At 39.3% G+C, this 26,207-nt stretch overlaps 2 pseudogenes; one reads left to right on the forward strand and one right to left on the reverse strand.

The window, feature by feature from the left end:
- Window positions 1-1,254: 1,254 nt before the first annotated feature.
- LOC125199624 lies at window positions 1,255-7,590 on the reverse strand (annotated as a pseudogene).
- Window positions 7,591-12,242: 4,652 nt separating this feature from the next.
- LOC125199623 lies at window positions 12,243-24,602 on the forward strand (annotated as a pseudogene).
- The last annotated feature ends 1,605 nt before the right edge of the window (window positions 24,603-26,207 follow it).

Raw genomic sequence — 26,207 nt, forward strand, 5'->3', positions numbered from 1 at the left:
TAATTTAGAAGCCAACAAACTGACAAGAAATACTAGAAAAATATAAGAGTGGAATGAGGACAGAGGTTTCAACTGATCAAATATACCAGAACATCATGAAAATTATAAAATCTTGATCTGAGCTAACAAATAATGCTTGGTTTTTTGTTAATTTGTTCCATTATTGTGGTGATGAAGTAGTAAATAATCATTTGACTTGATTCAAGAAACAAGAAAAGGGTTGGCTTTCTGAAACGATATACTCCCTCCGTCCCAAGGAAGATAACCCCTTTCTTGGGCGGCACGAGATTTTATGCAAATTTATTTTGTGTGTTGAGAGGAGAGAGTAAAGTAAGAGAAAAAGAATAAAGTAGAGATAAAGATGTTTCCATTTTAAGTAATTGGCCATCTTAATTGGGCAAACTAAAAAGGAGAGTGGGTTATCTTCAAAGGGACGGAGGGAATAATATTCATAACTATTTAATTTCAAACATGAATTAATACCCTTTCTTATCATGGTTATTGATTTGAAAGGCTATAAAACAATTAAGTCTCTATCGAATTGACATCACATGGAACTTACTAATTAATGGAGTAGTACTGCATTACAATTACAATGATGCTTCTGTTTATACTATAACTTTTCTTTATGATATTGCGTATTTTCTTTAACGGTAATATTAATACTCCCTCTGTCCATGAAAGATTGTCTCATTTTTCTATTTTCGTCCGTCCCATAAAATTTGTTTCATTTCACTTTTTATCATTTTTGGTAATGGACCACATATTCCACTAACTCATTCCTACTTACATTTTATTATAAAACTAATACTCCCTCATCCCATTAAATATACAAAGTTTGTTTTTGCACACTTGTTTTGGAAAAATTATAGTAATAAATAATTAGTGGTGAAAAAATAACGTAGGAGAGAGAATAACTTAGAGGAGTCCCCTTTACATATTATTCTCTTATTTACTTTATTTTTTCTTTATTTATTATTTTTTCAAAATATGTGTGAAAAAATAAACGTTTCATATTTAACGGGACAGATGGAGTATATAAAAGTAGGACTCCCATTTCACTAACTTTTTCAATTCACTTTTCATTACATTTCTTAAAATCTGTGTGTCGGGTCAAAGTGGGACAATATTTGGGAGACAGAGGGAGTAGTACAGACAGGTACCTATTTCTTGCACTATAAATTATTTACTTATAATTATATTCCTAAAATATGTACTAGGTTAAGCCTCACAGATTCTCTTTGGGAGTTTACATTAGTTTGACATGAGTTGCTTATAAATTTGTGATTCCAATCGTGGCGTTGCATGAGCAAGCAAAGGTTTTGCCATTCCCAAATCATGCCACAAACTCAGCCAAATCAATGAAAACAGCATCAAGGGGTGGCTTCCACCTGAAAGCCTGAATAAGTCTAGCCAAAAGCATAGTGGTTATGGTCGGACCAAGTAGATAGCTAGGACATCCTCTATTGTTTGTATTGAACTGAGATTGCATATTTGATTATGATGAAAAAAGATACGTTTTACACTCCTGTTTATAGGACTATAACATTAAATATGCCTAGGAAAATATGAACTTGGAACTATATCATAATAATGATATATTCCCTTGAGACTCCAAAAGCATCCTTTCCCATAATCTTGATCCTCCCATATTCCCTTTCCAACACTTCCCCTCAAGTTAAGTAACGGGATTTCCGATACTTAACTTGCCAAGCACATTCACAAAGTTCTTCGTGCCCACTGCCTTGGTTAAGATATCTGCCAGCTGATCTCCAGATCGAACGAATGGAAATGCAACTATCCCAGACCACTTCCATGTGTTTAGTCCTGTCATGTTGGACCGGGTTATCAGAGATACTAATTGCAGCTTTGTTATCACAAAAGAGTTGGCAAGTTTTGGAAGATAACATGCCTAACTCGTTCATAACCCTTCTTAACCACAGAATCTCAGTCAGACCACTTCTAATTCCCCTGAATTCAGCTTCTGCACTTGATAATGCCATGACTTTTTGTTTCTTGCTCCTCCACGATACTAGGTTTCCTCCAACAAATGTAAAGTATCCAGCGGTAGATCTTCTGTCAACCGGATTTCCTGCACAGTCTGCATCTGTGTAGCCATGAATTTCCAAGTGATCATTCTTCTTGAATGTAATTCCATGATCAAAGGTACCATTTAGATACCTCACAATTCTTACTGCTGCTTCCATGTGATCGGTCTGGGGATGATGCATAAACTGGCTGACTACGCTTACATCATAGGCTATATCGGGTCTCGTATGTGACAAATATATCAATTTCCCCACTAATCGTTGATATTTTCCACGATCTGCCAATGTTGATCCTTCAACTATTTTCAAGCCGTGGTTCAGAGCTATGCGAGTTTCCGCAGGTTTGCAGTCCACCATCCCTGTTTCTGCCAAAAGATCTAAATGTACTTCTTTTGATTTATGAATATGCCGTGTGGTGACCTCATCACTTCAACTCCCAAAAAATACTTTAGATGCCCCAAGTCCTTCATTTCAAATTCAAAAGCCAAGTTCCCTTTTAAAGCCTCTATTTCCTCCAAGTCATTCCCAGTAATAATCATATCATCAACATAAATTATCAAGCATGTGATCTTTTCTCCCTTCTTTTTTGTGAATAGCGTATGATCAGCATTGCTCTGACAGTAGTCATATTTTTTCATTGCTTCAGTGAATCTCCCAAACCATGCCTTCGGAGATTGCTTTAACCCATATAGAGTTTTCTTTGACTTGCATACTTCTCCATTTCCAAATTCATCAGAGAATCCCGAGGGAACTTCCATATATACTTCCTTCGTCAGTTCCCCATGGAGGAAGGCGTTGGTCACGTCAAGTTGATGTAGAGGCCAATCCTTGTTTGCTGCAATCGAAAAAGTACTCGAACAATGTTCATCTTGGCTACTGGTGAGAATGTCTCTGAGTAGTCTACTCCGTAGGTCTGAGTGTGTCCCTTAGCCACTAGGCGAGCTTTATGCCGTTCGATTGTGCCACCAGGTCTTCTTTTAATTGTAAACACCCATCTACACCCCACCGGCCTATTTCATTCGGGAAGTTGGCACTTTTCCCACATATTATTCTGTGCCAGTGCCTTCATCTCCAACTTCATTGCCTCTCTCCAGTGTTTGATTTTCCATGCTTGTTTAACTGTTTTGGGAATCTCCTCTTCTTCGTACAAAGCTTCTTCAAATGCTCGGGCCATTTTGGAGAGATTAACCCTGGAAAAATTTTCAATTGAGTATCTTGATCGAGATCTACCCTTCTCCGGGGAGTATCGTTTGGGTGGAATTCCCCGGTTGATTCGGTTCGGCAAGATATATCTTCCAGTGTCTCCATCTATAGCATTTGTCTCTGTATCATCATTGTTAGAAGAACATGAACCCTCTTGAGGATTAGTAATGTTTACCTTAAATATCGGAGGGGCAATGGGCGTGTTACTTAGCTCCACGGGTTGCTTTGTTGTGTGCGAGACTTGCTCGGCAGCAGGAGCGGCTGACTCGGGTGGATCTTCAGTAGGGGTATTGATGTGTGACATAGGAAACCAACTTAGCGGATCACTAGACTCAATGGATTCCTCCCCTTGACTGGTAAGTTGGGTATGGTAAAAGAATTCGGACTCCAAAAAATCACAATTCATCATCGTGAAAACTTGTCTATTTTTTGGATCAAAACACATGTATCCCTTTTGATTTATCCCATATCCTATGAAGACACACTTAACTACACAAGGGGAAAGTTTGGAACGTTCATGCTTGGGAATGTGTACAAAGACCGAACTTCCAAAGACACGAGGTGGAAGGGATAGGGCAGCAGGAACAGAGGTTAAATTTGAAAATTCGAAGATTGGGGCTTTGAGTTTCAAAATTTTTGTGGAAAGCCTATTCAAGAGGTAGACTGATGTGGCGACATCTTCGGGCCAAAAATATTTTGGTACTTTAGAGTCGAGCATAATAGATCGAGTCATTTCTAGAATAATCCTATTTTTTCTTTCAGCTACACAATATTGTTCTGGGGTATAAGTACACGAGGTTTGGTGGATAAGGCCTTTCTCAACAAAAAAAATGTTTCATCTGAGTGTTGACATATTCCCCCCCATTGTCAAATCTGAGGATCCTAATATTTTTTTCAAACTGTGTTTGGATCATGTTATAAAATTCTGTGAATTTTGAAAAGACATCAGACTTATTTTTAAGAAAATATACCCATGTCATCCTCATGCAATCATCAACGAACAACACAAAATATCTAATCCCATTCCCCCCAATAACCGGAGAAGGACCCCACACATCAGAGTGAATTAAAAAAAAAAACAGAATCAACTCTAGTATTGCTGGATTTAAAAGAATGTCTGTGACTCAAAACACAAGTTCACAATTTAGAGAATGAAGTTTAGCAAAATGGGAAAATAAAATTTGCAAATATCCAAACGATGGATGCCCTAACCGCCTATGCCACAGCCATGCCTCCCGTTCTGTAGTTCCATGAGCCAACATTGCCCTGCCAGTTTGAGCTATCTCATCCACATAGTACAACCCACGACGTTCAGTGCCACGCCCAATAATCGTCCCTGTCCGAATATCCTGGAGAAAACAGAAATTAAGATGCATTAGAAGAGTACAGTTCAGTTCTTGTGTAACTTGACTGATAGACATTTACTTTTGAGTCAAAGATGAGACATATAAACAATTCGAAACTTTCAAGGTTGGGGATATTTGAACAGTGCCAGCTCCTTCTACCCTCGAAATTTCACCACTAGCAGTTTCAACATGTGTTCTTCTAGATTTATGAAGCATTTCAAAATCAGATCTATCATATGTCATAGTGTCGGTAGCTCCACAATCAAAAATCCATCTCCTATTTTTTTCCTTACTTATTTCCCGTATTTGACACGATATTGCAATATTAGGATTATTTTCTAGTATGGAAAAACGGTTTTGGCAAACAATATTATCATGCTTTTTCATGAAGTGTATTTTGCAAGGAATAAGTGTTATGGGGGGTATTTTGAGAAGGATCAAAATTTTGGGGTTCACTATGTAGTTTTAGAAAAAAAGAAGGGTTTCCAAACCCTTTACCTTCATTTACGATTCCTTCCGCCGCCCCACCAAAATTTGCCTTAGCTACTGTCTCTCCTTGATTCTCCGTCGATGGCGCTTGAGTAGCCCACCATCCAGGGATGGTCTCCGATCGTCCACTTAGTCCTCCGGCGTTGGCAACCTCTCGGTTTCCCGTCGGAGTTTTTTCGCCTTGCGCCATTTCCTGTCCTCCGATTACCATTTTTACTTTTGCGGTGGTGGAACGATTTCCCTTGTGGCCGTCTTCCCACCACTCCGGGAAACCGATGAGGTGGAAGCATGTCTCCCGATGAGGTGGAAGCTTCGATTTGTCAATTTTTGGGTATTGGGACGATCCGCTCCGGTTCTGTGGTGGTGGTGCTCCCTTGTGCGGCGGCGGCGGTGGTCCTCTGTTCGCTCGAGAAAATTGAGCTGGCGGTGGTGGTCCGTTGTACCGGGCTCCAAAGCCTGACCCTATTTCAGAGAAGCCCGGCTCTTGAGCTGCTGGCTTCCAGATGCTTGTTCGATTTTCTTCTTGCTTGATGGCGGCGAATGCCATTTCGGCAGTTGGCTCCGGGGACTCTTTGAGCAAATCCCGTCGAAGTCGATCATATTTCTCATCTAATCCGGACAGAAATTGGTATAATTTCTTTGTCTCGTTCTCCCTTTGGTATGTTAAAACTCCCTTGTCACAGCATGTATATGGGTAAGGTTTTCTGGTTTCAATGCTTACCCATAGGCTCTGTAATTCGCTCCAATATTCCTCAAGGGTTTGATTCCCTGTGAATATCTGCTTACTTTTGTGTCGAGATCGTAGACTTGAAGTGGGTCTGCTCTTACTCGGAAGGTTGTTGTGAGGCTTTTCCATACGCCCTTTGCCGTTTGGTGTTGAGCAAACTGTATTACTAGCTTTGGCTCCATGTTTTGGATAAGCCACGAGTATACTGTGTAATCGGCTGCTTGCCATATATTGAACTTGGGGTCGTCGGGTAATGGTGGTGTTGACTCGCCTTCAAGGTGCTCCAGTTTTTCCCGACTGCCTATTGCAGCCTTCATCAATCTGGACCAAACTAGGAAGTTTTTCCCATCTAGCTTGATTCCTACAGTTACTGTTTCAATGGTTTTGGACATTTTTGCTGCTCACTTGATATTTTTGGCTATTTTGGCTGTAGGGCTGAGGATGGACAGATCGGACGTTTGCCGGATCTTGGTTGAGGGTTTGAGAAGGGTAGAACGATGATGATTTGTGAATCTGAGTTCAAAAGAAATCTGAAAGTTTTTGGATCGAAAAAACTGCTCTTGATACCATATTGTTTGTATTGAACTGAGATTGCATATTTGATTGTGATGAAAAAAGATACATTTTACACTCCTATTTATAGGACTATAACATTAAATATGCCTAGGAAAATATGAACTTGGAACTATATCATAATAATGATATATTCCCTTGAGACTCCAAAAGCATCCTTTCCCATAATCTTGATCCTCCCATATTCCCTTTCCAACATCTTCTTCTCCCGCTACTGAATGACAACATGCGCAGTTCTTGATCCACAAGCGTTACTTCTGATGATTCATCAACAATGTGACGCTCTGGTTTGAACCTGAGAGGCTCATCCCAAACCCTAGGGTTTCGCCCTAGGCCGGGACGACAGTGCAACACATGGCTCCCCTTTGGAATGAAGTAGCCACCCACCTTAACATCCTTGCTCGAAACATGAGGAACATTAAAAGGTGATAACAGATGTATCCTAAATGACTCCTTCAGACAAGCCTTCACATAATCTAGGTTAGGTATATCCGATTCTTCCACGAGCCTGTCCTTACCTACAATTCGGTCCAATTCTTGACATGCCTTTGCAAGAATATCTGGTTGATTGATCATCTCCGCCAAAGCCCACTCAGTTGCATTTGATGGATTATCAATAGTAGCAATCATTATTTCCTGTAAAACCAAAATTAGTTTATGGTTAAATTACTTTTCTATAAGATTCGAATCCAAGACCTTTAGTTGTTACTAAACACTTACAATAATTTGTGCTTTAATATCTGGAACAGACAAAAGGGGCTTAGTTTGGTCAGGGCTCTTGAGATTAATCAAAAGATCGAATATCATCTTCTTCGCTCTTTAGCCCTAGCCGCCACATCTCCACTCTCTTATCGATAGCTGGATCATGGTATTTTCTTACATTCGTAATCGCATTCTTTACAATCCTTCTATGTCCATCGAAATTAGAAACCTCCAACCATGGTATAAAATCAGCTATGGAGAATCCATAGAGAAACGAAATAATCACGAACCATCCATCCACGTGTTTTCTCTCTTCAGTTCCCGGGCTGCCATCCTCTTCTCCCCGCCCGAAAAACCTCTCTCCAAACACCATCTTCCTCATCAAATTAGCGCAGTAGTGTCGAGCTGCATCTCTGACGTTCACAACCCCATTTTGGAGTGGATTGTTGCACTGGTTGTATACATATCGCACGAGGTGATCAGCTTCCTCGCATCTCTTTGTGTGGAGGTGAAGAGTCGAAAAGTGTGGTGAGTGTGTTGTTTTGTAAAATGAAATTTCCCCGATCCAGAGAATCCACTAGACACTGGGTCTAGGAACTCAGAGAATCCTCGGGTTACCTGTCGTTGGGCACACAATCACTTCCTTCTCCCTTCAAAACCCTCAACCCGCTATGCTAAAAAGATTAGTACAGGGAAGCAGAGATCGAATCCACAGAGACAGATGCGTAAGTAAACATGCTAAAAGACCTGAAAACTATTTTTGGCTGCTGCCACACAATTTTCTCGGGGTTGGTATTTAATTCCTAGACTCTGGAAATGAAATGTCCTATCTAACAGCTAGATCTAGGCAGAGATAACAGGACATGCATAATGGTGACCAAACGAGTTGGAAATTACTACTAGACGGGGTAAATGGCTTCCTAAACTAACCTAGACACAGGAAAGAACAACATGTGGGGACCATTTCCCTAAACGGCATAGTACGATGGAAAAGGCTGTAGATTAACAAACTAAAAGACTAACTAACAGCGACATCATCTTCTCTAACTTTTATCACAGAATAACAGATGAAAAACAGAGCAAAACAAGGATCGAAACATGGCAAACGAAATTAAACCAATTAACACAAAGAACTACTGAAACTAAAGCAGATCTACGATTATTAATTATTAATTATATTTTTTTATACTTTAAGTCCTCGGCATTTTCCCAGCACATATATAGTGCTCAGAATGATTGTTTAAAAATATTTATATTATATGTTCAAAATAAATTTTAATATTTGTGGTGATTGATCCCCAAATTTTTATATATACAAATTTTCTGAGATATTTCTATGTACTAATAAAAAATATTGACATGTTTTAAATTATTATTGTAGTTAAATAATTATTAATTATATATATATATATATATATTTTTACTTTCCGAGCACTTATAGAGTGCTCGGAATTATTGCTTAAAAATATTTTTATTATATGTTCAAAATAAATTTTAATATTTATGGTGATTGATCCCCAAATATTTATATATAAAAACTTTCCGAGATATTTCTATGCACTAATAAAAAATATTGACATGTTTTAAATTATTATTGTTGTTAAATAACGCCATTTTTGCAATTATAACATCAATTAATATTATATTACTTGCTCAAGACCAAAATATTCTCATTGTCTATTATATATTCTAATTTAATTAATGCTACATGTTGATGTTGGCAATTGAACTCTCGTCTTTGTCACGCCCGCCCTTTCTAAGGATAGAAAGGGCAGTTTATCGCGACTGGGGTGGGATTTAAGAAGCGGGGAAGAAAGGGGAATACAAAGGGACAATTGGACTTTGCTCGAAATAATGGAAATAACTTGAATATAATCAGAGTATCATCTCGACCGTTGCATAAACTCGATCAATAATATGCGATCTCAATAGGAAAAAACTGTTTTAGCGGAAGCGTTCAAGAGCGAATGACATCATGTATGGAGACACGATGTATCGAATCACCATTTTATCAAAGAACATACTCCGTCTTTGCTCAACACCGCTAATCGTCATCATTGCTCAACCTGCACATTTTTAAAACACATGCAGGGCTGAGTACTTGATGTACTCTGTGAACACAAGCCAAAACATTTTCATAAAACATTGTCAAGCCATTACTGAGTGAGCTTGGGTTTTTTTTTTAAAAAGGCTCGAGTACACTAAAATCCTTTCATTTCGTAAAACATGATCAACTGATCTTTAAGTTTTTCCATAAAGTACCATCTCATTTAATCAAAATCATAAACCTTTGACTGATCCTTGAGTTCTTTGAAAAACAGTCATATCTGTTATTTCTGGTGCCGTGAAGGTGGCCACCTCCCACGGTCACAATAACCGGCCAACCCGCTCGATAACTCATGGTCTCTGGTGTACACTAGTCAAAGTAGGGACGCTACCCCCGAATTCGATTAACCATCTGTGGAACAACCACTTCAGATAGGTCCCATAGACCACATCAGAACTATACATGAACTGGGAATGTGGCCACATTCCGAATCCACTGGACTGGCCAACTCAGAGGACGACTCTCGATCCACATGTTGTGTACACTAGCCGGGGTGGACACACTCTCCACACCTAGACACCTAGACCCGAATTCGATTATAAAATAATTGGTCTAGTAGGGACGCTCCCCTTGCTAGACAAACAGATAGACATTTCTCAAAATAAAATATGGCATGACAAAGCATTTGTATCCTCCTTTCCTCATAACACTCATTTGAAACTTAACTCATATTTATCGGTCAAAGCCGAACATCGTATAACATCATATCAACAGAGTCGAGAATCGTATAACATCATGTCGGCAAAGCCGAGCAATTTACAATTCACTCAATAAAGCAACACATAGTAAGATCACTTTCACTTTAACATATACTTGAAACATATATTGCATTTAAACCGAAAGCTCAATCATATCATGACCAGAAAATCTCACAAGTAACATCAATTTCAAAATAAAAGACTTGGCACATAAGATCGCATGTAAATCGAATGTCCACAGTAAAACTTTAGTTCGAAAGCCCACCTCGTTCGTTTAAAACGACATCGCACTTGAGTATTTCCTCATTCCAAACTTAGAGTCTCACGGAACAACTCCCTCTAGATCACAAAGTAATAACACAACAATTAGCGAGAGAAAACTACTAATTAGAATGCATGCACCCTGATTAAAGTCTTTTAACTCGTTATCGATTTTCGTGTATTTTTTATTATTTGGCAGGCGTCCAAGGCGTCGCGTGCGACGCCGGTCGGCCGCTCACGCCCATATTTCCTCTGTTGACTCCTCGTATTTTCCACCATGATGTCGGAATAAATTTCCAAAAATTATTTAAGCGCATAATTAAATTATCGTAACTAATTCGCACTTCGATATTGTTCTGGGATTTAATTAAATAATTCCCCCACAATTAAATTAATTACAGCCCAAGGATTAAATTAATTAAACCAAACTAATTAATTACTTAGCTCACCTTATTCCTCCAATTAAACTAGGAAGGCCCAAAAGAATTTAAAAAAAAAGGAGCCAAATATACAAAGTCAACCCACTTACTCCCTTCCACCACCACCGGGTACTCCCTTTCTCTCACTCTTCTTCCTCAAATGAGAAAAGGAAATCCCTAAATCGAGAACCCCAAATTCCGTCGCCCCTTTCCTCTCTCTTTGTCGGAGATGGAGCAAACTCCCGTCGATCACCACCGTTTGCTGCCGTGAATTCGCGAGCTTCGTCCGCCTGTTGTCTCCTCGGCGGAAATCGCCGTTGCAGCGAGAGGGGTGGTCGTCGTTCAGCCGCTGCTGCTGTCCGTCGCACTTACACACCGGCCACCGCCATTGGTCAGCCCCTGCTGCGATTCGCACAGCTGTCGACGCTCGAACAGCCCCGAAAAACATTCGAACAGGCCCACTGCTGTCCGAACTCGCCCCGAACAGTCCCCGAAACAGCCCCGACTAACCCCGAAGATAAGTTTCTCTTACAAAGTTACCATCTTTTTTGCGCTTCAATTCAGTTACAGCGGGGTTTAAATTGGTGACTGTTCGATCGAGTGTGTTCGTCAAAAATATTGATTGTGTGATTGGTGATTCTTGTTGAGTTAGTTACTTGTGTGGGAGATTGCATTTGGCAGAATGTAATATGTAATATGCACTGATGGTTTCGCAATTAGCCTTGGGATGGAGTATACCTTCAACCGATTAGAGATTGTGTTGCAAAACTGTAGAGCCGAGAAGGGATTAGTCTCCTTGGCTTGGCAAATTCGGTTTCTGTAAAAGAATTAGTGTATGTTGAATTGGGAGAAGTTGTGGAAACTGATATACAACTGTGAATGAATTTTTGGATGTGCTCGAAACAAGAAAAAAGTGAGATGAAGATTGTGAAAAGTGAGAGTGATGGTGAGGAGCCGTGAATATGAGGGAGGAATAATCTGGAATTGATTAGGATTCATTCCTAATTAATAGGGTGGTTTAATGGCAATTAGTGGCTGATTTAATTGAGTTTAATCCTCATGATTAGGATTTAATCCGTGGGTTAATTCTTGCAGGTAACGGCTACTGCTGCGGAGGGGAGTAGGAATTCTGAAGATTTCTGCTGAAGATGCTCATACTGGAAAGAGGAGCAGATTTTGTTTTTCTGACCAAAAAAAAACGTGTAGCACTCTTTAGTTATAAGCCCAACTCGTATAATTATTTATTTTCCTTGGAATTTTTATTCACATGGCCCAAGCCAAATTGTAAAATAAACATTGGACTCTATTTAATTGAGAAGTACAAATGTGTACTTTACTTTTCGCATCTATTTTTATTAATTAGAGTTGATGGGAAACTTTAATTAATTTCATCGTTCCATTTCCAACAAAGATTAAAATCGCCCCACCCAACGATTAATATTTAGTGTTGTTCTAAAATATTAATTCTTCAAAATGATTCTTGATTTTTAACCACGCTAGAAATTAAATATTGTTTTCTTTAGAAATTCCATTTTAATCATCATATCGTATTCAAAAACAAAAAATTTTATTATTCGAAATTTGCGGGTGTTACAGTCTTAAACCATAAACCCTAATATCCAAATTTCAATTTTATGTATTCGTCCACTCTTGGCAGTCATGATTCTCAATGTTCCGGTTAACCACAAGACAACGCCGTCTTCTACCCCTTCGATTCTTGACCTCATCTACGTCGTTCTGCTCGATTAGCTCCGCAGCCGCCGTCAAGGATTTTCCGCATAACGATGTTGTCTCACAAATTATCCGGCATTTCATATCTTCTCCGCCTCGTTACAGTCATAAGCTCTTATTAAATTCCCTCAAAAACAACAATTGGTTCAGGAAGGAAGTTCCCTAGTTGGAACCTTCCTAAATTTGACTCTATCATTGAGAAAACTAGTTTTACCATCCGTGCTATGCACGGGCCAAAAGATTTTTAAAAAATAAGAAAATATATTTAAAACGAATTAGATAAAAATAAGGAATACAAATAAAATATGTAAAATTTTAAAAAATAAGAAAATATATTTAAAATGAATTAAATAAAAATAAGGAATATAAAGAAAATATGTAAAAATTATTGTAAATCAAGAACAGAAACTATTTAAATTTTGTATTCAATCCACAATAACGAAAGCATATGAGGAAAAAAAATAGAAATTAAATACGACGTAGAAACAAATAATTAAGAAATACTAAATACATAGCAAATAAATAAAATAATTTGGAAAAGTAAATAATTCATAATAAATTCGATCAAGAAAATAAATTAATCATTTCATATTTAGCATATGATTTATATAATTATAAATCAAATACTGCTACTTAAAGAAAATACTGCTACTATTAACGTTCCTCGAATCGTGAAATATAGTGTAATGAAAGGACATGAGGGAGGAGAGCCAGCGGAGAAACAAAATGCCCTTTTCCAAATGCGGCTTCAAATTCAGAGTCTACGCCTTGGAAATAGTCGAGATGGTGGAAAATCAGCTCCACTTCTCCGGAAATCAGCCTGCAACACGAGTAGAGAAAGAGAGAGAGATAAGCCAAAGGGGTTATAGTTAGAAGTGGTGAGACTCGCTTCTGCATGTAGTAGAGAGAAAAAAGCTGAACGGGGTTGTTTTGCTTTGGAGATCCCGGTATTGTCTTCTTATAATTTATTTCTCACCCCTATTCTTTTCTAGAGAATTTTTATTTGCTCTTAGCTGATTTTGGTGTGTGCCTACAATTGTTTTATTTGAAAATTTGAAATGGAAATTCATTTTCTAATGTTGGGAGGAGTGAGAGTACTGTCAGTAAGGGAAATTCATTATCTCTCATCCGCATTAAATGTTTCATTTTTTTATCAATACGGATTTTTAAAAAATTGTTTGATATTGTAAAGGAAAGTGGATTAAAAAAAAGTTTACGAAAAATTAATTCATAATTTGTTTCTATTAAGTACATACAATAAAACAAAATATTAATAGATAAAGATAACGAAAAATTAATTCATAATTTTAATACATAAACTATTACATAAATAAATAAAAAAATATAATTAACAAAATTTTTAAAACTTATTAAATATACCTTATACACAATTAGATGGCCCAACACATTAAAATTTTTCATACTTATTAAATATACATAATACACAATTAAATGCCCAAACACATTAAAAAGAATTTCATACTTATTAAAAAAAAAAATTCAAACATAATTTTAGTTACATTGTACATGATATTACTAATTACATGAAATTATGAACAAAATAAATACAACAAAATTTATAATTAACCTATAAAAAACTTTAAAAAAATATAATACAAAAATAATTTTGATATATATATATATATATATAAATATTAAACAAAATTATTATATAATAATTATAAAGAGTAATACACAATTAGATGGCCCAATACATTAAAAAAACATACCCAAATAGAAAAAATATATAAGCCCAAACCGATTTATAAATTAGGCCCATACATTAAAAAATGCCGCCCCAATTCGTATAAGTCCAAACTTATACAATAGATTAATGGGGAATTAATTGATTTAATTAGACTGTGGTCTTAATTTTAATTAACACACTTGAGGAACAAAAAATACTTTATACAACGTATATAAGCCATTTTCTAATTATTTGATGTCGGCGCCGATTGTTGAAAACCCTAGCTACACGGTCATCTCCTCCGCCGGAAAACCGCGTCTTCTGCTCTGAATCGCCACCGCATCGGACACCACTACACCTTATCGACTCCTTACCACGACTAATCTCCAGATTTGCAACTACAATACTGATAGGGTATGAGCTAACTCCGCCGTAAGAACACACGCACTCACACCCAGAAAACAGAGTAATGCGAGTAAATGTACGTAACTTGAGAATTTAAGGGGAATGAGCAGTATATTAATAAGAACTCAGAAATTAACAACGATACAAATGGAAGACAAAAGCTAAATCCCTTGGATCATAATCCTTAGGCCAATAACAATCACACAGCTAGCATGCTTAACAAAACGGTGGTCCCCTCTATTTATAGATCATCTTGCCGTCTGCTCCCCATCCTCTCTCCGTCCATAACGATCAACGCCGTCACCTTTCATCACAGCACACGCCTTACTCCTTCTCAGCACACGCCTCCCTCACTTTTCAGGCCCACACGTCCTTCTAGAATGCCAGCTCGGATGCTCCTTGTACCTATTATTCTCTTCACTTATTTTCCACGTACTCCTATAATCAAGATGCATGCGATCACACGTCCCCCTTCAGCAATGCATGCATCAATACTCCTCCCTTTAAGGTTCCTTGTCCTCAAGGAACCAAGGGAAGCGAGCTTTGATATCATCGGCAAATTCCCACGAGGCGTCCGCCGGAGAATGACCGACCCAATGGATGAGCCACTTTGTAGCTGCATGATTACGACGCTTAACCATTTTGCGCTCAAGTATTGCCTGCGGAACGCTCTCCTGAATCTGAGATGCTGGCGGGAGGTCGGAGCTGGGACTGCAGGTGGCGCCGCCTCCTTCAATAAAGACACGTGGAAGACGTTATGGATGGTGGCAGTATCCGGCAGCTGCAGTTTGTAGGCTACCTTTCCTATCCTCTCCAAAACTTGATATGGCCCGTAGAATTTAGGCTCAAACTTCTGATGGTTCCCCTTAATTGATTTCTGTCTATAAGCCCTTAATTTCAACCAGACCCATTCTCCCACCTCAAACTCCTTGTCCACCCTGTGTTTGTCCGCCTCTCTTTTCATTCGATCCGCTGCCTTGTGCAAGTTTCGTTTGAGTACAGCGATCATTTCCTCCCTATCCCTCAGCGCAACATCAACCGCCTCCACCCGCGAATCTCCAGGTAGGTATGGAACGTGGAGAGGCGGGGGAAACCCATACAACGCCTCAAATGGCGTCATCCGAATCGAGGAGTGATACGATGTGTTGTACCAGAATTCTGCCAGCCCAAGCCAATGTACCCACGAATGAGGCCTCTCTCCAATCATACAACGAAGGTAGCACTGCAAACACCTATTAACCACTTCCGACTGTCCGTCGGTCTCGGGATGATAGGCCGTTGAGTAGAGTAACTCAATGCCCAAGAGTCCAAAGAAGTCCTTCCAAAAGGCGCCCACAAAAATAGACCCTCTGTCACTGATTATCCTGATCGGCATCCCATGAAGCTTAAAAACAGAGTTTAGAAAGACATCAGCGACTTGCTTGGCCGAAAAAGGATGAGCTAGAGCCATGAAGTGGGCGTATTTGCTCATACGATCCACAACCACCAATATTGCATTTTTCCCTTGCGAAGTAGGTAAGGCTTCGATGAAATCCATTGTCAAATCAGTGAACAATGCCGTTGGTATCGGCAATGGTTGGAGCAGTCCGGACGGAGGAGAGTTTCCCGACTTATATTTCTGACATACTACACATACCCTCACAAATTCTCGCACGTCCCTCAACATCTTCGGCAAATAAAGCAGCGAGGAAAGGCGTTTGTAAGTGGCTAACCCTCCAGAATGCCCTCCTATTGCTGACGCATGAAACAAAGAAAGTACTTGAGCCCTTAGCTCCAAGTCATTTCCCACTACTAACCTTCCCGACCTCCTCAGTTCATTCTTCCGCCACTCGAATTTAGGATGAGATGTGGGATCCTTCTTTTTGTCCTCGATGACCTGCATAACCTGAGCGTCCCTAGACCACGAGGCACGAACCTTTGCAACGAGCTCAAGGGGAATAACGTAAGATGTGAGCGCATACAACTCTGTTTCTGGTACCCGAGATAATGCATCAGCCGCAGAGTTTTCAGCTCCCCTTTTGTAACAGATCTCATAGTCAAACTGCATAAGTTTCGTCATCCATGCCTGCTGCGTGGGGGTGGTTAACCTCTGCTCCAAAAGATACTTAAGACTCTGATGGTCAGTTAGAATCACGAACTTCCGACATTGGAGGTAATGGCACCATTTCTTCACCGCGAGCAATATGGCCAATAACTCCTTCTCATAAACCGAGAGAGCTTGATACCTTGGAGACAACACCTTGCTAATATACGCAATGGGGTGTTTCTCTTGCATAAGGACAGCCCCAATCCCTACTCCGGAGGCGTCAGTTTCAACTATAAAATCACGTGAAAAATCGGGTAATGCCAAAACAGGGGCTGTGGTTAGAGCCACCTTGAGCCTCTCAAAGGCTTCCTGAGCCGTTGGAGTCCACTTGAACTCACTGCCCTTGACAACATCGATCAACGGTCTAGCTATCACACTGTACCCCTGCACAAAACGTCTATAGTACCCTGTTAGACCGAGGAAACTACGCACATGTTTCACGGTACGAGGCTGAGGCCATGCCAAAACCGCTTCAATCTTTCCTTGATCAGTAGCCACCCCTGCCTTGGAGATCACATGGCCGAGGTACTCCACCTCACTACACCCGAACGAACACTTGGAGCGTTTAGCTAGAAGGTTGTGCTTCCTCATCAGTTCCAGCACAAGCCTTAGGTGCTGCACATGTTCCTCTCGGCTGTCACTATACACCAATATGTCATCAAAGAAGACCAAGACAAACTTCCTCAAAAATTCGCGAAACACCGAATTCATAAGATTTTGAAACGTGGCCGGGGCGTTTGTCAATCCGAATGGCATGACTAGAAACTCGTAATGACCTGCGTGAGATTTGAAGGCCGTCTTGTGAATGTCCTCTGGAGCCATACGGACCTGCCAGTAGCCGGATCGGAGGTCGATCTTGGAGAAACAAGCCGCTGATCCCAATTCTTCCAAGAGTTCCTCAATCACCGGAATCGGGTACTTATCCTTGATGGTGATAGCATTGAGGGCGCGGTAGTCCACACACATACGCCACGTTTCGTCCTTCTTCTTTACTAGGACAATGGGACTTGCGAACGGGCTTTGGCTAGGGCGGATCACTCCTGTCTGCAGCATCTCTGCTATCATAGCTTCAATTGCATCCTTTTGTTGACTCGCGTATCTGTAGGGCCTTATATTCACTGCCTCAGCTCCAGTTCTGAGGGTGATACGATGATCATGTTCCCGTTGAGGTGGCAGGCCTTGGGGCTCCTCAAAAACTTCCTTAAACTCCAGCAAGACATCGCTTAAAGCCGGCCAAAGATCCTCCTGACTTACACTGAAACAGGACATCTTTTCCCCTTCAACCGCAGTCATTATCTTACTGATCTTAACCTCCTCCTCCTCTAACATTTGCTCACTCCACACCTGCAAACACTGTAATTGATTTTCCGGAGTAGTCCCCTTTTCCCCTGTCAATCGCACCTCCACACCGCCCAGCATAAAGACCATACTCATGTCACTAAAATCCCACCATATGCGACCCAAAGTTGCCAACCATTGAACTCCTAAAATCAAATCGTAAGTCTCAAGCCCAATGATAAAAACCTCCGTCGCAAACCGTGTCCCCTGCATCTCCCATGAAAACTCCACGCACCTGCGATTACACCTCAACACCTGACCATTCGCCACCTCTACAGCCTTGGGAGGGACTTCCTTGGTTTCGCATTGAAGTTTTTCTGACATCCGAGAGCTCAAGAAATTATGAGTGCTCCCGGTATCGACCAACACCTTCAAGGATTTTCCACGACTTGCTCCCCGAAGCGCATGATCTGTGGCGCCTTCGTCCCCCACATAGCATGGAGAGAGAGTTGTATTTCCTCCAGACTTGGCACCTCCTCTGGTTCCTCAACGAACGGCTCCTCCTTCTCTTCAATCTCCACCTCCCCTGCCATCTGCATTACAAACGCCCCTCTCCTAGAGCATACATGATTAGAAGTGAATTTCTCCGGGCACCAATAACACAACCCCTTCGCCCTCTTCTCGTCCATCTCTTTTGGGGTTAAACGGGGCCGCATACTCCCTCCACGACCCTGTTCTCGTGGTGCCGAATTTCTAGAAAACCCTCCCTGTTTTGAAGTCGTGGCCGTCACTGCCAGTGACTTAGTACCAGAGTATGTCGCAGCTCCCGATGGTCCCCCAATCGAGCTCACCCTCGACTTTCCTCCCAATGCTCGCACCGTGAGTTCCTGAAGTTTGGCTAAGGAGAACGCCTCTGCCAGCCGCGCCGGTTTGAACATTCGAACGGGCATCTGCAGCTCATCAATCAGTCCGGATAAAAAGAAACTTAAGGCCTGATCTTCTCGAATACCGGTACGTGGATACAGCTCGTCGAACGCCTCCATATAGTCTTGGAGTGATCCTGATTGCCTTAAATTTCTCAGATCAGCCAGCGGATCTGCGTAGGCTTGTGCACCGAAACGAGCTCCCAACGCAGACACGTAACACTCCCAGTTGGTATACGCCGCCTCACCCTGCAAATTCATAAACCCCCTATGCCATTGCAAGGCTTTGCCCTCCATGTGGATTGCCGCTACACGAACTCTTCCCTTCTCCGGCACTTTCGCCACCTCAAAAAAGAACTCCGCACGCATCAGCCACCCCTCGAATCCGTCGCCGTCGAATTTGGGAAACTCGTAGCGGGTTGATCTTCCCCACTCCTCCTGTGGATCCTCCTTTCCCATACCACCCGGCCCCTCTCCTTCCTCCGCCTTCAACGGCAGCTTCCGGAACTGGCTGCTCATCACCGTGAATGCCTGCATCATCTCCGCGAACTGGCCATCCAGCTTGTCCTGCCGTTCAATCAAGCGATCCATCACCTCATGCACCACCTCGGTCACCCTCCTATCCACCACGTCCATCAGCTTCCTCTCCGCTTCCGTCACAGATCTCGTGCTTGGCGTAGCCATGTCCGGAGACCGACAGCTCTGGATACCACTTGATAGGGTATGAGCTAACTCCGCCGTAAGAACACACGCACTCACACCCAGAAAACAGAGTAATGCGAGTAAATGTACGTAACTTGAGAATTTAAGGGGAATGAGCAGTATATTAATAAGAACTCAGAAATTAACAACGATACAAATGGAAGACGAAAGCTAAATCCCTTGGATCATAATCCTTAGGCCAATAACAATCACACAGCTAGCATGCTTAACAAAACGGTGGTCCCCTCTATTTATAGATCATCTTGCCGTCTGCTCCCCATCCTCTCTCCGTCCATAACGATCAACGCCGTCACCTTTCATCACAGCACACGCCTTACTCCTTCTCAGCACACGCCTCCCTCACTTTTCAGGCCCACACGTCCTTCTAGAATGCCAGCTCGGATGCTCCTTGTACCTATTATTCTCTTCACTTATTTTCCACGTACTCCTATAATCAAGATGCATGCGATCACACGTCCCCCTTCAGCAATGCATGCATCAAATACTACCAAAACAACCCCAAACCCTACAAATTCGACACTGAAAAAACCGACGAAAATTTCTTCGTCAACTGCTAAACAATGCCTCCTTCATCGGTTCAACGAAGATGACGGAGAGTGGCGTCAAACCCGTAGACCACAGCAAAACGCCATTGTTTAGCTCCTAAATGAGATCAAAATCGGTTTCTATTACAGGCATATTCCAACAAAATTTTACTAATCTATCAAAAACGTCGAAGATTAGGTCTATTCTAACTTTGTTCATTTGTTTATTTTCCAGAATCAGAGAAGAAGTGGATGACTTTCGATGATTCAAGAATAGATCGAAAGTATTGGAAAACAGACCACAAATATTTGATAAACCCCATTTTAATCTACCAGATGAGATAAGTTACCTCAAGCAAAGTTCATTTATTTAATATTTTCGTCAATTTCATTCTGGAATGTTGATAATAGACTATCTTCAATTAGATCTATAATTCTGACAATTGAAAAAAAGGAATATCACTATTAGGTTTCAATTTAGCAAAATAATTGAATAAATGAGGATTTTAATGTATGATTGTGTATAAGGCTTGTTGTATATATTGCTGTGAAATGGAGATTACATAACCTTCTACTTCAAATTGAAAGTTATTGGAGCATAAACTGTTATGCATTTCTGGATTCTAAATCAATGGTCAATGGACTGAAAATTAAGGTCTGCAACACATAATATACAAAAAGACTTATACCAAAAAAGGGTGTCTGGTCATCAATCTCATTGTTGTTTGCTAAATCACCAAATGGTTTAAATGAATACAACGTGGGTGGAGTATCTTCATCTCTAACTTCATACATCTCAGTCCTGTAATTCATAAAGAGTCTATATGGATGATTAGTAGCTTTGTTTCTAAGGGTGTTGTCTAACAAAGAAGTTTTTTTATATAATAGATGCCTCCTCTAAGCATGTGTTCCAGATCCTGTAGAACCTTTTTTGGGAATGTGGCTTGTATGCAAGTCCCCTGATAATAAAATGAATAAGATCTTACATATAAGAAATATATCAGACATTAGAAATGGAAGAATATATTAGATAATAGATTTTAGACATATGTCAGAAATATATCAGACATTGTAGGTGCAGAATATTACAATTCAAAGCAGATTCCATATATGATAAAGGATAATGACATGAAGGATCAAATGGAAAACTTATACATGACAGAGAGTGGTAAATATTTCTTAACCTATTCAGTTATAAAGAATGTTATAAATGATAACTTCATAATCTATTTTATAAAGTTCAGCATTTAAACTGTTCTCAAGATAAATGGCAAAGTAGATTCAAGGAATTGTAAAAACATAATGAAACTGCAGAGATCAGTTACATGGTGATCAATTACACTCCATTAAAAAGAAAAATAAAACAACTACAGATATGAGATATAAGTTTAGATGTCACAGCTTTAACATGATGAAAGATTGAATATACCTTAGAATCATGAAAGACAGATTCTGTGTTGATATCTCTATTTTCACCAGGAAGACCTTGAAAGACACGAACACAACGGACCTTGATAATAGAGTTAGTAATGGCAGTTTGAAGATTCTTGAGCAAGGTAACGTAGGGCAGATGCAAATACTATGAGAACAAACTACACCAATCATTTCATTATTTATCTTTATTCTTTTCAGTTGCATAAAATCAGAATTCACAATTCTATTATAGACAAAAAGAAGCTGACAATGATGATCAACAACAAAAAGGTTGTGATAAAAAAAAAGAGAAGAAGAGAAGACAGAAAGACAACACAGGTGAGATATACTCAACTAAATTGGTGAAACTTCATTATAGTATATGAAGATTGAAGTAGTAAAGTAGAAGAAAATAGAGTTGCAATAAAAAGAACACCATAAATAGTTACACACACTGCATATATGATTAGGGAGAATAGTTAAGAAGTAGGAGAAATAGACAGGAAGTAAAATATACCAAAAGAACAATGGAATTCTATGGTAGTGAAGGAGATTTTACAGGATGAGTAAAAGAGAAGTAGAAGAGGGTATTTATAGATGTTTGGTGATGTTATTTTGCAAACACAACTGAATAAAAACAAACTTACTTGGGGAAACGGACATAATCATAGCTAAGACCTTTCAAATAACACAAATATATTATAATAAAAGAAAATAAGGTATAAAAACTTAATTTCGAATAAAATACATGCTGAAAATATAATATAAGTTTGTTAATAGAACTACTAAATATATATTCAATAAATGTGGATTTTTATGCATTCTATATTGATTATTGTGCGCATTTATTGGGTCAGCTGTCAACCGTAATTAATGCCTATTAGTTAATGTTCCCCTATTAATATTAAGTCTATTTTGCAGGGATACCAAAACAAACAAATAAACTCTAATCACAGGAGAGCCGCCCCTATTTTTCAAGAAGGAAGAGAGAGAGAGAATGATACAACCAAATAAAAAAGAAAAAGATAGAGGAGGCACGTCTATAAGGCTCTTCATATCTGTGGCTTTGTGAAGGAGAAAGAGAGAGAATAATAGAGACAATGATTACACAAAATATAGGTAACTTCTTCTATTTATTAGCTTAAATAAATAAATTTTTGATAGATAATCAAACTAATTCATACTTTATATTGATTGCAGATTGCAAAATAGATTAAAATAGATTAAGAAAATTATCATACTAAAGTATGATAATTTTTATCATACTTTAAATTTTTTAAGATGAAAAGATGTCTTTCCCCATAATCAATATGTAATCTAAAACAGTATGAATTTATAACAGGAAAAATTATGACAGCTTTCACTCTTTCCCATTTTCCTTTGAAAAGATGAATTTCAAAAATATTTTTAAGTTTATATCAGGCACAAGAAATAAAAGCTAGCCTATGCAAACCTATATAAATAGGTTGCACCCTACAACACAATTCTCGGGGTTCAAGGTCCCAAAACGATGTCAGAAAGAGCACCACAATCGTCAGAAATGAAATTATTTTTAACATCTTTATCATATTAACATAAAAGCTACAAAAAGGATTAAACAATAAAAAAGAGAACCAACTTCATTTTTCCCGCCAAAACAGTGACACGTGACAGTCAAAAAAACTGCCACTTTATATATTGATAGATTAGCTCGCAAAGTGCAATAGAGTTCTTCTTGTTGTTGCAAAATGAGTTTGGGTTCAAGCACTCAAAGAACTCGCGGTTCTTCATTGCACATTTATTGGCAGTACCGTGCGCTGTTCTGTCATATGCGGGTGGTTATTGAAGAACAAGGTAGCCCGCATTTTCATTTCTTAAATTCAGTTTAGGGTATCCCGCGGTGGATATTTGAGTTTGTATGTCACACTTATAAAAGTTCTACAACCATCAATTTTGTTTAAATGACTGACTTTAATGTAAATGAATTTGAACAAGATGAAGTTGGCACTTGGTTGCAAGCTATGGCCATCATAATATGCATAATTTAGTCTCGTTCCATGAATCAAAAAGGTTATTTGAGAGAAAGGAATGCATGGAATCTCATCTAGTTGTAAGGAAGAATTATTTATGGTTGCTCTTAAGATCGCTAATTTTTCATTTTATAGACTTTTTTTGTTATTTTTCAGGCTCTGGATATGCACCCTTGCTTTGTGAGCTGCTTTTGAAAAGCTTTGGTGGCTGGGACTCAAACCATGTGGTGTGGGATATGCTCGCATTTGTTTACTCCAGAACTGATATGGTTCACGATAATCTGGTTGTGCCGACAAAGATGAAAGACTTAAACATCCGGCCGTCAATTATGACATACAATAGTTTGTTGCACAACTTGAGGAAAACTGATAGAGTGTGGGATTTTTGTAGTGAACTTGAAGACAATGGACTACAACCAACTGATTATACATACTCAATTTTCCTTGATGGTCTTTGCAGGCAGTCCTTGGTTCTCGAAGCTATTAATTTCCTTAGGGAGATAAACAAGGAAGTGGCCGAGCCTTGTGTTGTTTGTTTCAACACTTTTCTGAATTGGGAAAATTAGAAGATACCTTTGAGCTATTTGAGGAAATGAAAAAAAATGGTATCGAGCCAAATCAAGTAACTTATACAGTGCTTATGAAAGGACTTGTAAGTGAGGGAAGCTGGAAGAATCTGTTGCAATTCTCCAGATATGTTAGCTAAGGGTATTTCTCCAGATCAAACTTTATATAATGCTTTGATCCAATGTTTTTGTAAAGCTCAAGACTTTAAAAGAGCATTTCAATTACATGCCGAGATGGTACAACTTGATATTAAGCCACATGTTGTGACTTGTAATATTTTTATCAATGGTTTATGTGTATATGGAGATCTAATTGTTGCTGTAAAGCTATTTTATGATCTCCAATGTCAAAACTTCAAATTGCCGAAAGTTGCGTTCACTATTCTTATAAAAGCAAATTATGCAAAGGGAGATGTTAAAAAGGCTATTGTACTCTTCCATCAAATGGCTGAAACTGGCTTTGAGATTTCACTCAATGATTACAGTGCAGTAAATAATAGACTCTGCAAAAGATATTTGCTGAATGATGCTATGGATTTTTTTCGAATGATGCTAGTTGGCGGTATAGCTCCTGATCAGAAAATTTGTTCAGTTACACACTACTCTTTACACCAAGCTGGTTTTGTCATTGCAGAGTTTCAAGTTTATGTTTTACTGATCAAATTTGGCTTTGCTCCTAGTTGAACTGTATGGAATGTGTTTGGTTTTATTCATCACCAAGCATCCTCTAGTGATCAAATACTTCGATAAGGTATGAATCTTTTTAAAGTTATGCAAATTACTAAAAGAAAAGAGAAGAGAAAGGAAAACTATGTTAACTTGTAAAAGACCTTCACTTTAGGTTAACCTTTTTTTTTTTTTGAGAAAATGAATGCTTCTAATGGAATTTGACTACCACCCATAAATTTTTCCTTTACGAAGACATGGAGATAAGATGGCGATAAATCTTGTGCATTTTTTTAATTTTCAGTCACTCTTGGCATTTATTTATTTAATTTTTTCTTTTAGGGAGAACAATGTAAATTACTATTATTACTAGTTCCATTTCATGATTTCATGGAGGACCTTATTATCCCTAAGATTTTCTGCTGAAGAGATCAGCATCGGGATGTGCAAAGATTGTAATATTAGTGTAAGATGAAGTACTGCCAAAAGGATAAACAATTTTAAAGGTATATGCTAATTTTTTTCTCTTCTGAGATGGAGCGCTGCCAAAAGGATAAACAGTTTTAAAGGTATATGCTGATTTTTTTCTTTTCTGGGAAACATACTCTTATGGTTGTGATAGGGCCCTCGATCTAGCAAATCTCGCTAAAGATCTTCCTCAATATTCCTTTCTTTATTTTAGCATATCTCTTATTTTAGTTATTTATCTTTAATTATTTTGCATATCTTCTGTAATCTTTTATTTTAATTATCTTGCTTGATTAGCAAGATAGGTCTAGGATTTAGAATTCTATAAATAATAGAATTCTATGCATTTTCAATTATTGAGAAATAAACTAAACGTTATTCTCATTCCCGTTCTCGGCGTGAACGCCACCCCTAGCACCTCAACTAGGGTTTATCTTGTTCTTCTAATTGTTCGTTCAAATCGTGGTGCTCAAGCTCGATAGGTCAAGGACCTATCAGTTTCACTACTGGAGAGAATATTTCATTGGTTTACTCTTCCTCCATCACTATCAACTTTCAAACTCACGCCAAAATCCTCATAATCTTACGCCATTCTCCAATTAACCTTCATCACCACCGACTCTCTACAAACTATGGAATCACAACAAATCCGTGAGATGCTCATGGACTTGCACCGTCTAGTCGCTGATCACGGCGAATTTCTAGCCAAGTTCGGACAGCATACACCGACCGAGGAGGCTCCAGACAGCTGTGACGGGCGCTCACCACCACATCCACCGTGGCATACAAGACCGCCAGACCAGCAGCCACTTGCGGCGCCTCCGCAGTTTTGGTCGTTTCCACCGTCGATCACGCAGGCACCGCTGGGTATCAAGCTCCCAGCCCTACCACGCCTCTGCCTCGAACCACCACGTTTCGACGGAGAGAAGGCCCTCGATTGGATCCGTAAGATCCAAGAGTACTATAACTACCACTACACACCGCTTGCCGATCGCCTCTATCTTATACAATACTTGTTTGATCACCCGGCATCAGAATGGATGTCTTACTGGATGGATAATAATCCCGACAAGGGTTGGGAGGATTTTTTTGTTGCAGTTCGTTACCATTTTGCTCCGGAAGTAGACGACGAAGAGCGATTAGGTGGCAGTTTGT

Source organism: Salvia hispanica, unplaced genomic scaffold, assembly GCF_023119035.1.
Source record: "Salvia hispanica cultivar TCC Black 2014 unplaced genomic scaffold, UniMelb_Shisp_WGS_1.0 HiC_scaffold_59, whole genome shotgun sequence".
Lineage (NCBI taxonomy): Eukaryota > Viridiplantae > Streptophyta > Magnoliopsida > Lamiales > Lamiaceae > Salvia > Salvia hispanica.